Source organism: Puma concolor, chromosome F2 (genome assembly GCF_028749965.1).
Source record: "Puma concolor isolate L17-30 chromosome F2, mPumCon1.1.hap2, whole genome shotgun sequence".
Classification (NCBI taxonomy): Eukaryota; Metazoa; Chordata; class Mammalia; order Carnivora; family Felidae; genus Puma; species Puma concolor.
In genome coordinates, this window is record NC_141684.1 from 69364334 (window position 1) to 69380341 (window position 16008).

The 16008-nt window shown below is 36.8% G+C and overlaps 1 protein-coding gene across 1 annotated transcript in view; it reads left to right on the forward strand.

Annotated features, from left to right (window-relative positions):
• Window positions 1–16008, forward strand: part of LOC147572084 (uncharacterized) — a 526072-nt gene that overhangs the window by 398120 nt on the left and 111944 nt on the right. Inside the window, exon 7 of the mRNA XM_086695169.1 lies at window positions 8198–8289. The gene's annotated coding sequence lies outside the window, so the exon portion shown is untranslated. The remainder of the gene's footprint in view (window positions 1–8197; window positions 8290–16008) is intronic.

A 16008-nucleotide genomic window follows, 5' to 3' on the forward strand; every position in this document is an offset into this window, starting at 1 on the left:
AGTTTTCATCATCCTTCCCCTTAGCTGTATAAATAGTCAGGAAGTAAGAAGGGGATGAAACACAGCAAGCACACACGTCTAGAGTAGTATCACACCTTGCCAACAGCATCCTTTATTATATTTTTCTTTAAAAGCAAAAGCACAACATGCTAATATTCACCCTTTCAACAACAAAGAGAAAATGGTGTGCTTTTTATAACTTCTTTTAGATAACAAATCATAGGTGCTCTTGTAACACTAGTCTTTGCTTTCTTGCAAGGTCTTTTACTTAGATGATCTGGAAATATGACAGTATGTTAACAGCTAACACTCTGCATCTTTGGGCCTTATAGGTAGATTAAAAATCATTTAGAAGCAAGCAGTGGCTGAAACATCCTACCTCAACTCTACTGCTTGACATATTGGTTGTGTCATTCTGCATTTTGAAGGAGTGACAATAAAGCAACAAAGAGGATACAAATTGTTCAAATATCGACCATGTTGCCTTGATCATATCATGTCTTATTGGCGCATTGCATATCTAACATAGCAGGAAGTGATCAGATGTGATATGACGTGACATTATGCAGGTAGACGCTACTGTCAAAGATGTGAACTGGCAGTTTAGGTATATCGAGATGTAAAGTTAATTAGACCACATTCAGTGGGGCTTTGTCTTGGAAGAAAACAAACCACTCTTATATCTCCAACCTCTCTGGGATATTTGAATAATGAGAAAATCATGTAGTATTCCTATGTCTACAGGAGACTCAGGGATGATTTATTTATTTAAGAAAATTTTAACAATATTTCTTCATTTGTCTCCCTTTTCATTTGATAGTGACGCCAGCAAATGGTAGTTCATGCGGTTTCTTGTATAGAGAAAAGTTGTAGGAAAACGGAGATTCTCCTAATCACAATTAAAGTGGCATTTGATGTCAGAAAGGGGCTAGAAAAGAAGAGTCTAAAGCACATGGTGTGATGTGGGTTACTACACTACTTAGAGAGGGATACTTGATGAGGACTAAGTAGATAGAAACACAGCCCTACAAAACTCAACCTTGAGATTGCCAGGAAATTAAAAAAAAAAACCAAAAACTGGCTGCTCAAAAAATTGAAGCAGATGTCAGATGCAAGCAGCTGTGGCCTGGGAAATTCAACAAAATTCCAATATTTAAATTGCTTCTCTGGATAAAAATTGCTTGATAGCACAGTTTCGGATGTGATCTGGACTGCCAGTGAACCATCTGCGTAAAATGAAAGTAATCTGCTGACGCTGTCGATACAGGTAGACATCAGCATCATTTGGTTGGAAAAAGAACACGGCTAAGATGTTTTCTGGTGAGCTTGTCAAGAAAGTATGATAATAGTGAAGCCCAGTTTTTAGAATATTGGGATACACCAGAGTAGAGATTAAAAAGTATGTTTGTCCTACTGTTTAAGGATTATTTGCAACAAAACAAAACAAACCCAACAACTTTCACTCTGATTTTCACTCAAAATGGAATGCTCTGGTCGGGATTGAGACTGGGTGAGAGTATCGAGGAAATCACATTCCCAGCACCAAGGGCAAGTGACGGTCAATGTGTTAAATGTGACTGTGAGAACAATGGAAACGTTCAGCGGATTAACAAGCAAATAGGCAAATTGTAAGCTTTAAAAATTCAGTTTTACAGGCAAAGGAATAATTCCCTAGAGGGAACTTTTGCTTCTACCCGGCTATGTGTTGGATAAAATAAACATATGTAGATGCTGAAAGGTGCTCACAAATAGGTCAGCTTGTGGCGGAAGTCTTTCATAATTCAAGATACATCAGCTTTAACAGTAGCTGAGAATAAGAGCGAGTAATCAAAAGTGACCCAAACAATGACACCAGAGTTTCCAGATGGTATAGAAAAAAGTCCATGATTTATGATTGCCGGTGCAGTAAATAAATCTAAAACAATAGGCGTGGATGGGGAAGCAGTCACAGCTGACCAAAAGAGCAGTTGTAATGCAACCCACAGAAAGCTTGGTGCCAGAAGTAATTGACATAGTCGTCAAATCAATTTCCTAGGGTGCAGACACTCAAGCACTCAATCTGATTCTGTATGCTGCACGACACTTGGATTATACAGCTGCCTCTAATTCAGATAGCCTTAGCTCAATATGAATCCAATTCAAGGAACTGTCTGGAAGTGAGCAATAATTATTTAGGCTTCCTTTCTGCAGGTTACTCTTTTCTAGTCAAATTAGTCTATTTCAGAATTACATACGTTTCATGTGAATTATTTAACATTTGTCTAATTTATTTTTATTTTTATTTTTTTGCCTCCCGTATCACCAAACTTAATGGCATCTCTGAAATCCAAGGTCTTTCCTCCCAGGGCACCAGTGGGACAGTATTTCAGGACAGGAAAGGCCTACGCACAGTATGATGTTCTTTATGTCGACTAAGGAACCGGTCACTTGATTTCAAATGTGCAATACCCATGTGGAGGAGCATCTATTTATTTATCTTTCTTTCTGTATTTCAATGTAATGCAATTCAAAGGTAAGATTAAATAATCTTTTGCTGCAAACAATTTTATTAGCAGCCACTCATTTTTCACTCACCCAATGTTTATAGAATGTTTACAGCACATCAGGTACCTAATTAGACACTGGGGTATCAAGATAAGACACAAAGACTCTGCCTTCAAAGAACTCACCTCAGTGAACTGATGAAACAGGTAAAGAATCATGTAAGAGAAGAATTATAGAGAAAATACAAAGAGCAGGGGGAAGGACAGAGGAAACCTCTAACCCAGTTGTGGGAAGGGTGAGATTGGGAGAGAAGTAGAGGAAGGGTTTTAGACATGCCAACGTTTCCATTGAAATGTGGAGGATGAGGAAAACTTTGCCAGGTTGAATGAGGATTGATAATATTCCAGACAAGCCCAACAACAAAAAAGAGCATGGCATTTTCAGGTAGTCACTTTATTCTTCAGTGCAGCAGCTGGAACATAGGGCCTGGCAAAAAAGAGAGTGGGCAGAGTGGAGGAAAGAAGAAGGGAGAGGCATGAATCAGATGTCAGACGCTAAGGCTGGAGAACACATTAGGGCTTACAGAGCAATTCCACTCACTGTTCTTCACTTGATGACCACAGCAGCTCATGAGAACACCCTTACCGCCATTTGAAAATAAGCACTGATCAAGGTTGAGAGAAGTCTGGTTGTCTACCAAAGTCACATAGCTGGGAATTAGGCCCAGTCTTGTCTGCTTTAAAGACCCCAATTACAAACACAACGTTCATTATTTGGCTTCTCAGTCAAGAGGTCCCCTTAGCACTGTGCTCAGTTACTTATCACAAGTTTCAAACTTTTGGACAGCAGAAGGGTGAGATGATGGGGCTGACAGCAGTATACAAGAGAGTGAAGGAGAAGGAGTAAGCAAAATAGAAAGTAGGAGAACAGGGGGAAGGGGAAAATAATGTATATTAATTTCAAAACACCATAGAGACAAAACAAGCTAGCCAGTATCCTCTGAGGTACATGAAAGGAAGGTAATTCTACAGGGGTACAGAGTCAACAGAATTTCTATTGTTGCAAAAGATCTTTGAGAGAGCAGATTAGAAGACGATAAATCACACCATTAACAAGCTATTTGTTTGCTATTAATTTAACATTCCATCTTTAGAGATAGGGAAGTCTGAAGGGTCAGGAAAAAGAGATAGCAAGTTGATTATGGGTGCAAACTGGCTGAGCCATCATCAAATGCAGAGATGAAACAAAGAATCAGCAAGAAGCAAGCAGTGAAGACAAAGGCAATGATAGGAGTGGAGATTCAGAAAAATTCTGACAAGCAAATGAGAAAGAAGAAAGAAAAAGAAAGAAAGAAAGAAAGAAAGAAAGAAAGAAAGAAAGAAAGAAAGAAAGAAAGAAAGAAAGAAAGAAAGAAGAAAGAAGAAAGAAAAAGGAAGGAAGGGAGAAAGGAAGGAAGGAAGGAAAGAAAATAACATTGTTCACAAAAGCAAAAAAAATCAAAACAGAGGAAAAAGTGTTACATTGAGAAGAAATTTAAAGTACAAAAAAGGCAACTAAAGAATTAAACCTAGATCTTTTAAATAAAAATTTTATATATCTATAAAATAATACTGCCAACTGTAGAAAATGTTGGTAAGAAATAATAGTAAAAAAGACAGAAAATACTATTTCATTGATCTGAATAATCTGTATTTTGATGTCCATCCTTTCGGTCATTTTTCTCCAGTTTCACATAATTGTGATCATAATAAAGGAAATTTCAGTTTCTTTTTACTTCTAGTATTTTAGAATAAATATTTGCAATTCTGCATAATCAATCTTTTTTCCAGTTTTATTTATTGAGAAATAATTGATATAGATGACAGTACATGTTTAAGGAAAAGAGTATGATGATTTGACTTACATGTATTGTGAAATGATTACAAAAAGTTCAGCTAACATCCATCTTCTCGTATAGCTACAATAAAAAGAAGAGAAAGAAAAAGGGGACAAAGTTTCCTTGTGATGAGAACTGTTAGGATTCACTGTCTTAACAACTTTTGTGTATATCCTACAGCAGCATTAGCTGTATTCGTCATGTGGCACATTCCATCCCCAGTGCTTATTTATCTTCTAAATGGAAGTTTGTACCTTTGACTGCATTTCTCCAATCCCCCCTCTGCCCACTTTCCACCTCGGGTAACCACAAGTCTGATCTTTTCTGTGAGTTTGGGTTTCTTTTTGTTTTGAAGATTCCACATATAAGTAGGATCATACCGTATTTGTCCTTCTCTGTCTGACTTATTCCACTTAGCATAATGCCTTCGTGTCCCATCCATGTTGTGGCAAATGGTGAGATTTCTTCATTTTTTTTTTATGGCTGAATAATATTCTTTTGTATAAATACACCACAACTTCTTTGCAGAAATCTCCATTCCCACCACCAGTTAACAAGGGTTCCTTTTTCTCTACATCCATGCCAGCTTTTGTTTTCTTTTATCTTTTGGATCATGGCTATTCTAAAAGGCATAAGATGACATCTCACTGAGGTTTTAGTTTGTATTTCCCTAATGACTAGTGATGTTGAGCATTTTTTTCATCATTTGAGTACCTGTTGACCTCTCATGTATTTTCTTTGGAGAAATGTGTATTCAGATCCCTTTCCCATTTTTTATTTTTTTTTATTTTTTTATTTATTTTTTTATTTATATATGAAATTTATTGTCAAATTGGTTTCCATACAACACCCAGTGCTCATCCCAAAAGGTGCCCTCCTCAATACCCATCACCCACCCTCTCCTCCCTCCCACCCCCCATCAACCCTTAGTTTGTTCTCAGTTCTCAACAGTCTCTTATGCTTTGGCTCTCTCCCACTCTAACCTCTTTTTTTTTTTTTTTTGTTCCCCTCCCCCATGGGTTTCTCTTAAGTTTCTCAGGATCCACATAAGAGTGAAACCATATGGTATCTGTCTTTCTCTGTATGGCTTATTTCACTTAGCATCACACTCTCCAGTTCCATCCACGTTGCTACAAAAGGCCATATTTCATTTTTTCTCATTGCCACGTAGTACTCCATTGTGTATATAAACCACAATTTCTTTATCCATTCATCAGTTGATGGACATTTAGGCTCTTTCCATAATTTGGCTATTGTTGAGAGTGCTGCTATGAACATTGGGGTACAAGTGCCCCTATGCATCAGTACTCCTGTGTCCCTTGGATAAATTCCTAGCAGTGCTATTGCTGGGTCATAGGGTAGGTCTATTTTTAATTTTCTGAGGAACCTCCACACTGCTTTCCAGAGCGGCTGCACCAATTTGCATTCCCACCAACAGTGCAAGAGGGTTCCCGTTTCTCCACATCCTCTCCAGCATCTATAGTCTCCTGATTTGTTCATTTTGGCCACTCTGACTGGCGTGAGGTGATATCTGAGTGTGGTTTTGATTTGTATTTCCCTGATAAGGAGCGACGCTGAACATCTTTTCATGTGCCTGTTGGCCATCCGGATATCTTCTTTAGAGAAGTGTCTATTCATGTTTTCTGCCCATTTCTTCACTGGGTTATTTGCTTTTCGGGTGTGGAGTTTGGTGAGCTCTTTATAGATTTTGGATACTAGCCCTTTGTCCGATATGTCATTTGCAAAGATCTTTTCCCATTCCGTTGGTTGCCTTTTAGTTTTGTTGGTTGTTTCCTTTGCTGTGCAGAAGCTTTTTATCTTCATAAGGTCCCAGTAATTCACTTTTGCTTTTAATTCCCTTGCCTTTGGGGATGTGTCGAGTAAGAGATTGCTACGGCTGAGGTCAGAGAGGTCTTTTCCTGCTTTCTCCTCTAAGGTTTTGATGGTTTCCTGTCTCACATTCAGGTCCTTTATCCATTTTGAGTTTATTTTTGTGAATGGTGTGAGAAAGTGGTCTAGTTTCAACCTTCTGCATGTTGCTGTCCAGTTCTCCCAGCACCATTTGTTAAAGAGACTGTCTTTTTTCCATTGGATGTTCTTTCCTGCTTTGTCAAAGATGAGTTGGCCGTACGTTTGTGGGTCTAGTTCCGGGGTTTCTATTCTATTCCATTGGTCTATGTGTCTGTTTTGGTGCCAATACCATGCTGTCTTGATGATGACAGCTTTGTAGTAGAGGCTAAAGTCTGGGATTGTGATGCCTCCTGCTTTGGTCTTCTTCTTCAAAATTACTTTGGCTATTCGGGGCCTTTTGTGGTTCCATATGAATTTTAGGATTGCTTGTTCTAGTTTCGAGAAGAATGCTGGTGCAATTTTGATTGGGATTGCATTGAATGTGTAGATAGCTTTGGGTAGTATTGACATTTTGACAATATTTATTCTTCCAATCCATGAGCAGGGAATGTCTTTCCATTTCTTTAAATCTTCTTCAATTACCTTCATAAGCTTTCTATAGTTTTCAGCATACAGATCCTTTACATCTTTGGTTAGATTGATTCCTAGGTATTTTATGCTTCTTGGTGCAATTGTGAATGGGATCAGTTTCTTTATTTGTCTTTCTGTTGCTTCATTGTTAGTGTATAAGAATGCAACTGATTTCTGTACATTGATTTTGTATCCTGCAACTTTGCTGAATTCATGTATCAATTCTAGCAGACTTTTGGTGGAGTCTATCGGATTTTCCATGTATAATATCATGTCATCTGCAAAGAGCGAAAGCTTGACTTCATCTTTGCCAATTTTGACGCCTTTGATTTCCTTTTGTTGTCTGATTGCTGATGCTAGAACTTCCAGCACTATGTTAAACAACAGCGGTGAGAGTGGGCATCCCTGTCGTGTTCCTGATCTCAGGGAAAAAGCTCTCAGTTTTTCCCCGTTGAGGATGATGTTAGCTGTGGGCTTTTCATAAATGGCTTTTATGATCTTTAAGTATGTTCCTTCTATCCCGCCCTTTCCCATTTTTTAAATTGAGTTATTTGTTTGTTTTTGCTATTGTATTGTACAAGTTCTTTATATGTTTTGGATATTAACCCCATATCAGATATATGGTTGCAAATTTTTTCCCACTCCATAGGTTGTCCTTTCACTTTGTTGATGGTTTCTTTTGCTGTGCAGAAGCTTTTTAGTTTGATGTAGTCCCACCTGTTTATTTATTATTTTATTGCTTGCGCTTCAGATGTCCTGTTGAAAAAATTATTACCAAGACCCACATCAAGGAGCTTTGTTCCTGTTTTATTTTAGGTGTTTCATGGTTTTAGGTCTTACATTTAAGTTTTTAATCAATTTTGAGTTATTTTTGTCTGAGTGGTGTAAGATATGGGTCCAATTTCATTCTTTTACATATGAATATCCAATCTTGAGGGAGTTGTCATACTTCTCATGGTTTATGCCCATTACAAACATGGAGGCCTCAGCAGAAGGGGCAGAGCTAATGACCCTCTTCAGCTTCACCCTTCACGTGAGCTCCAGCTTTCTCACCAGTGGAATCCACAAACATATTCAGCACCAGCATTGCCCCATTTGATGTTGGTGGGATCTTACTCCTGGAAGATGGAGGTGGGCTCTCCACTGATGACAAGTTTCCCATTCTCACCCTTGACTAGGCCATTGAACTTGCCATAGGTGAAATCATACTGGACCATGCAGACCATCTAGTCAAGGCCAATGGAGCAGTCATTGATGGCAGCAATATCCACTTTGCCAAAGTTATAAGTAGCCCTGACAACCAGGCGCCCAATATGGCCAAATCCATTTACTCTGACCTTTACCATTTTGTCTCAGGGACCTGGCTGGCAATGCACCTAAGTGTGGCTGTCTATTGAGTGAGGAGGAGCTGAGAGCCTAATTCACTTATGTTTGAAGTAATTATTAAGGTAAGAACCTATTGCTATTTTGTAAACTGTGTTCTGGTTGTTTTGTAGATCTGCTGTTTCTTATTTCTTATCCTACTGTCTTTTTGTGGTTTTGATGTCTTTTGGTATTAGTATGTTTTGACTTCTTTATTGTATTCTTTTTTGCAATTACTGCACGATTTTTCCTTGCAGTTACTATGAGGCTTACATAAAATATCTTAAAACATATAGCACCCTGTTTTAAACTGATTGCTTCAAAAGAATTTGTTTTCATTCTTTTAATTCTCCTCCCCCTTACATTTTAGGTTATTGCTATTACAACTCATATGTTTTTTTATATTGTGTAACTAATCACAGATTATTGCAGCTATGACTTTTTTACTAGTTTTTTTAACTATGTTTTTTTTTAACTAGGCTCTTCTTTGTCTTTTTTTTTTTTTTTTCATTTTTCGGTGAATTGTAAATGAAGTAGTCACCACTATTAACATATTGCAGAACCTAACTATGACTACATATTTACCATTACCAATGAGATTTACGTTGCCTTTCTATGTTTTCGTAATGTTAATTAGTATTCACTTCCACTGAAAGAACTCCCCTTTAACACTCCTTTTAAAGTAGGTCTGGTGGTAATGAACTCTCTCAGCTTTTGTTTGGGAAAGTTTTATCCCTCTTTTGGCTGTATCCCTCTTTTGGGTATAGAATTCTTGCTTGATGGTTATAGTCTTTCAATATTTGAATATGTAATGCCATCCTATTCTGGCCTGAAAAGTGTCTGTTGAGAAATCTGCTGATAATCTTATACAGGTATATATGGTGGGTGGGAGGGTCCCTCTTATGTAACTTCTCTCTTTTCTCTGCTCTTAAAATTCTTTCTTTGTCTGATTTTTGACAATTTAATTATAATGTGTTTTGATGTAACCCTATTCGGGTTCAACCTGCTTGGGATCCTATTGGCCTCTTGAATCTGGATGTATAACTAATCTTTATAAATATGTCATTTCCAGCAGGATCTAATGACACTGGAAAATAGTATATTGTTATTTCTTTGAAAATAAATATTTTAGTTAATGGGTAATTTCCATATGCATAGGATTACCTTCCTGTTGTTATTTTCATCTAAGATTTTTATGGCTACAGAAACAACCCTACTGTCAAAGTTAAGAAATATTTAAACACAACTGATATTAGAAATCTTAATGAATAAAAGAAATAAACATGAACAGTATGCGTAGGTATCTTCTGTTTTGCCAAGTAATTCAAATAATGAAGGATATCTATTTTCTTCTACTCTTTTTCAATTTTACGAAGACAATTCAGGAAGGTTGGAACACATGGCCCATGTTATTCATACATATGATTTATGCTTGACATCAAGCTGCCTAGAAAGTGAAAAGGATGTGCCCTAGGGGAATTCATGGACTTATTAATACAGAAATGCAAGAACACACAAGGCAGATAGTGTTTAAAGCACTTAATTCTCTGTTCTGTCTAATAAAATATCTAGGATTACGGTAGACCTTTGGCTTATCTCAGTGGCTATCAGATTCAAATATATTGACTCTCTAGTTGCACAGCAATTTGTAAATCTATGGTAGATGCATTCAATCAAATTAATTTTGTCTTATCCTAAAATAAGTTTATTATGATTATAATAAACCATTGCCAAATTTAACTAAATGTTATCTTATAGTCTCTTTATCAATTAAATTATTATTTCAAGTTAAGTTTCAATGCAATATACCAGATTCTTTTTTACCTAGCATAAACAAAGTAACTTATCAGAAGAAGAGAATGGTAACACTAGCATTTTTAAAAAGTGTAGATGAGATGATCTTCTGAATTTCCCCAAAGGAGACAAATTACTAGTGAGATAATAATCTATTCACAGTGTTTGCATTGAAATATACTACAAAGAAGAAGGCTATTCAGACCATAGTGATTTGGACCAGTAGAAAAGAAATATGGAACTGTTCAGATTCTTTGGATCACTAGACTTAAGGTTTGAGATGGAGTTTTGAAAAAAGATACCTTTAAAAAAATAAAAAAAATAAAAAAAAATTGTCTGATGTTCAAAAAAAAAAAAAAAAGATACCTTTAAAATATGCCTGCTTCTCAGTAGAATCCCATTGCCACAAAATGGCCACTACAGTAGTTCATTTAACAAAATTTATTTCCATTACATGTCACCCACTGAGAAAACAGAAGTGAAGACAATAAACATAGGCTCTACTGTTGTGGTGCTCTGAAATGATACATTTTCAAAATTTATTTAGAATGACAAAAACAGTCAAGTTCATCTTATTATATGCTAAGAAAGCGCACAAGCTACACATTTTTGACACCTGTATACGTATAACAGTTTGCTGGATTGGTTGTAAGAGAGTGAGGACAATCGATATTTACAGTTTTATGTGAGAATGATGACAAACAAGAACCCTAAACCTGAAAACATTTCAATCGTTCAAATTATACATTTCAATTGCCCTAGTTGTGTTTCTTGCCATTGAAAGGAATTGGTCAACCTTTGAAGGGCGGATTTCCCTTCAACCTTTAACATTTCTTGCAATATTTGGTAGTTACACTTTATATCCATCTCCTTCCTCTTCCTCAATTTCAACATATTGATTTAACTCAAAGAGTACATTTTTAAACTAGTGAACTACATAAAGAAGATGTTTGAAAACATCATTTTCTTCATTTTAATTCATATTACCTATTCCTCTCAAATGAATATCTTAAGTTCCAAAGCCCTAGGAGCAATGAAACATCTTTGATGTAAATGAGAATAATCTAATAATTAACCCCAGATTTTTTCAGCACTAAATGTAAAAGCAAAACGAATCAGTGTTAATGATGAAGAGAACTTCAGACCTAATGGCCCTAAGGTATCAAGGTTTTTTATTCATCTAGAAATGTATCAATTATATTTAGTTTTTCAGTGAGGTTTGTTTTGAAGGAAGTTCTCTAGTTTGTCATGTGTGATGATCATGATGGTGTGACTTTCAAAGCCCAGGCTGAGAAACTATTTTTTGTGTGATTTGTTTTTTCTGTTCAACTGACATAGTACATTTATCTATGTGAGGTAGAAAACTAACCTCTAACTCCCACCGCCAGTATCTGGTTTCAGAAAGCACTGCTCACCATGGAGTATTTATTAAACACTTTCTAGTGATGCAACTACTGGGTCTTATTGTCAAACCAGTTCATAATCCTCTTGCTGCTAATGGAGTGTGCTACAAAATAAAAATGTGAGAAATAGTGCTTCATCTATCTTACTCCCTTTGTTTACTCCCTATGGGGTACCTCAAGATGTCACCACCATTCAGTAATTCAATTTCATTAAACATAGAATTGATTCAATTGTACAATTATTCAAATATAAAATTCAAAAGAAGGATGACATTTGTCTTTCTTATGAGAAAAACAAACATAGATGTGTCACCGGGTACTTTAAAACATTTTTCTACTATGATTATGAATTTAACATATTGTCCAGGAGAAAATGTATTTTTTATGATAACCTAAGTGATATATTGTGAACATGCTTATATATAGATGCGTAATACATGCATAGTGAGACAATTTCTTTGAAATGAGAAGTCTACCATGTATTTCCACACCATCCATGGAACAAGAAGTTATGGAGTGAGTTTAAAAGAAGCCAAGTGGAAAAAAGAAGAAGGAGGAGGAGGAGGAGAAGAAGAAGAAGAAGACAAAGAAGAAGAAGAAGAAGAAGAAGAAGAAGAAGAAGAAGAAGAAGAAAGAAGCAGCCAAGTGATTAGCTAAAATATCAATTAAATCAGGAAAAGATTAATAAAAAAGTCCTAGATTTTATGAAAATGGCAGAGTAACTTGTTAGGTACAGATAGGATAAAATTTCTGACCCTTCAGAGTCTTGATACTTCCCTGTAGAATTTTTTTATGGTTTATGCAGGTACAATTTTTCACTCTCCTCCTGAAACAGTTTACTTACGTGATCTCTTAGTATTTTGAATTTGTCCCCATTCTTTTTCTCTTCCACCTTTCCATTCTTTCTCTTCTTTACTTTGCAGTTTCCACATCTGATGGATTGCATTTTCTGTGCTGTCCATATTACTCTCAAAGCTCATTAAGGCCTTTGCTGACAGCAGCACTAGACCAACATGTGCTTTTACAATGTGCATCCTGCCTGTGCTCTCACAACACCAATTGTAAGGAACTCAATTGGATTAGAATAGTTTTCTCTCATGAATAGATGTAGGATGTCTCTGTGCTCTCCCAACATGCTCTGCAGGGCCCCCATCAAGAACCCAAGTGGTAAAGACAGGAAGAAAAACCTCTACCTTTGAGTGGGATTATAACCATCCAAACAGGTAGTACCTTGCCACAGATGGGCCATGTGTCTCTCGGAATGCTTGAGCTAATTTATTTCCTTTTAATATAGTGACCAAGAACAACTAAATATTGTGTGTAATATAAATATATGGCATCAGATATTAGAAGAAAAGTCACTTATGGAAAATCTCTGCATAGGGGTTGCACAGCTAACCACAAGAGCCACATGTCACCCCACATATAAAGGATTTCTATCTCTAGCGAACATTAACATGGCATCCCAAGGTAATTGACATGGGACTCTGTGTGCAAAAAGAAATTTTTGAGATTTTTCTAAAACTAATATGAAAATACAAGAAATAGGTTTCAGCTCAGATAAACACCGGCACCTGATTCTCTTAGTATTCTGCACAGGCATCATAGAGGAGTTTCAAACATCATGCCTCTCAGTGTGGCATATTACATTGAGTCAATGTGTGAAATCTCTGCAGAAAATAGGTGAGAGAGAGAATGCAATTGTATTCTGCCAAATAATTTTCTGAGCCATGGAACTAAACACTAGCCATGAGTCTAGTATCACCATGAATAAAACCAGGGTGATACTAATCAGAACACTCCATGGAGTAATTTTATATGCTTTGGCAATTTTATTTTGGTTTTCTTCTGGTTTTATTTTCCAGAGGTTCTATTGGATTTCCCACAGACAAGTGTTGTATGCTCTTAGCTTTTAGGAATTTATTGACTAAAGAAGACACAAAGGAGGTGAATAGGACTATAGAATATAGATGCACATCAGGGCTTTTCTACAATATTGTTCTTGGAGTCTATGACCTAAGACTAAAGAGGCTTTATATGAGGTTATGTGAGTGGTTTCCAAACAGAGGTCCAATGGGTAGGGTTTCATTTGATTATTTTACATTCCAGTATGAAGCAAAAGATAATCACATTAATAAGTTCCAAGATATTTGCAAATGGAAGTCAAGTTAGTAAAATTAAAAAAATAAACATGAAAGAAAAAAAAGAAGGAAAAAAGAAAGGAAGGAGGGAAGGAAGAAAGGAAGGGAGGGAGGGAACTTAAGCAAGTTCAATAAGTTTCTTAACTTTTCTTCAAGATCAGATTAATTGAGATCTTTTTACAAATATATCCTCCCCTGATCCAATGCAGGGATTCCCCAGTATATGATCCTAGCATAAGAACAGAGAGTTTTGGCCACACCACAAAGAATTACCTCAGAGTTCCCTCTCAATTTAGGCTGAGAACTCTTAAGAACTTACCCACAGAACAGAGAATGCCCTTCTGAATTATATGTACTATGCGTTGAACGTGACCCTGAAGAATTTCACGTCTATAATTTCCCCTTCAAAAACGACAGTTATAATCAAGGTCGTGACATTTCCTCCAACAACACACAATTGATTCCTCACTTCCGTTTTGTTTTGAAAATGCAGAACAGGCATTCAGGGGCTAAATATCAATACCATGAAAAATGGACAGATGTCAGAAAGAACAATTTGCAGCCGACCATGTGCCTTCTCTGAGAGCTGGTTACACAACTCAGCAAATACATGGCATGCACTTGTCTAGAGGAAGATGGACTGCAAATAAATTATTAAGCTTTCCCTACTGGCGGATGAGACATTTTCACATAGACTGCAATGTGTGATCACATTCGACAAAAGGATAAACAGGCACGGACCAGCTTGAAGAAAATTGATAGTGACCTGTACATCCTTATTCATAACCACTTTTTTCCAGATTAAGAAAGCTTCAAACAGCAATTTCTATATTAATCCTATAGAATGCTTTACCGATCTCCAAAATCTCTCTCTCTCCCTCTCTCTCTCTCTCTCTCTCTCTCACACACACACACACACACACACACACACAAATCCAAAACACCAAAACCAAAAACAAAACATTGATTAAAAACTGAGAATTTTTAATTTGCCAGGTCAGATTTGCTGAATAGTCTAGATGGTAAATAAGGGAGGGGAGTGAGGCAGAGCATATAGTTGCCTGGAAGGTTAGAGATGAAATCTTATTTTCTTACTACTCTGTTAGGAACATCTGAATGGCTCTTTTCATTCTTATGAGCAATGCTGTTTCTCCCTTTGTCAAGAATGTCTATTTCCCTCTCTCTATGTTAATAAAAGGATATTATTTGAGGCAATGGGTGATCGACAACTTTAATTTAGAATAAGGAAACCAAAGAGGCTAGCATAGAAATGAGACCTAAGCAAATGTATATATTTTTTGATTTCAGAAAAACGGAGTAAAAACTGTTAAGAAATAGGTCCCAGAACCAAAAAAACAAATAAACTAACTATACTGCAGTATGGAAAATGTGTCAAGGATTATAAATTGTGGAATATAAAGAAATAAAATGTTAGGGGTGCATCCTTTTGAAGAATAGCAAAGAAAGCTAGAAAGAAGAATTTCGGAGGTAGCCTAAGCCTCAACTCAAGACAAGACCACGGAGTTGAATTTATGCTCTACCGTCCGCATTCCTGTTTCAGTCAGGGAGCATGCGGTGAGAAAATACTTTTGTAGCGTATATTGTCTGTAATAGTTACCCATCAGATCTTACTTGAATCTGTACGTGCATGAAAGATTAAGAAGTTTTTGTTTCTGTTCTTTCTCGCCTAAGGATAAAGATCTGCTTTCAATTTGAATTGTATAATAATAGAAAGGAATGGATTCTATTGAATTTAATATTCCAAGGGATGGGAAGAGTGGCATATATACCATTGCTGTATAGAATCTAGAATCTAGAAAAAAAGAGATGAATCCTAAATTCTGACTAAATTTTTCAATATGACCTCACCATTGCCGCTCGCCACTTAGACAAATACATTAAGGAAGAGACAGGAGATTGTACTTAGAGAACTTCCTACCTTCACTAGCACCTAATTCTGTAATTTCTTCAGGGAAGACACATAAAGAATATGAAATCATCACCCTGGGGGCCCATTTTCTCCTTTCTCAGTAGCTCAGCCAAGAGCTGGCTCAGTGGATGGGACTTCATTCAGTAAAGAAGTGCTGACACCAGAGGCTGAGCTCAGGAAGCTTCCATTTCTGAGGCTATTTCTTTTTTTTTTTTTTTTTTTTTTTTTTTTTTTTTTTTTTTTTATTTATATATGAAATTTATTGTCAAATTGGTTTCCATACAACACCCAGTGCTCATCCCAAAAGGTGCCCTCCTCAGTACCCATCACCCACCCTCTCCTCCCTCCCACCCCCCATCAACCCTTAGTTTGTTCTCAGTTCTCTGAGGCTATTTCTTAGACCAGGATGTTCCCACTGTGTTCTCTGCCCCTCTGGGACTGGGGAAGGTGGGTCCCTCTTCTGGAATCCTGCCATGGTGCACTCTGCTCAGCTCCACCTGGCTTATTCATTCCCAGGTAACCAGAGCTACCTGACCT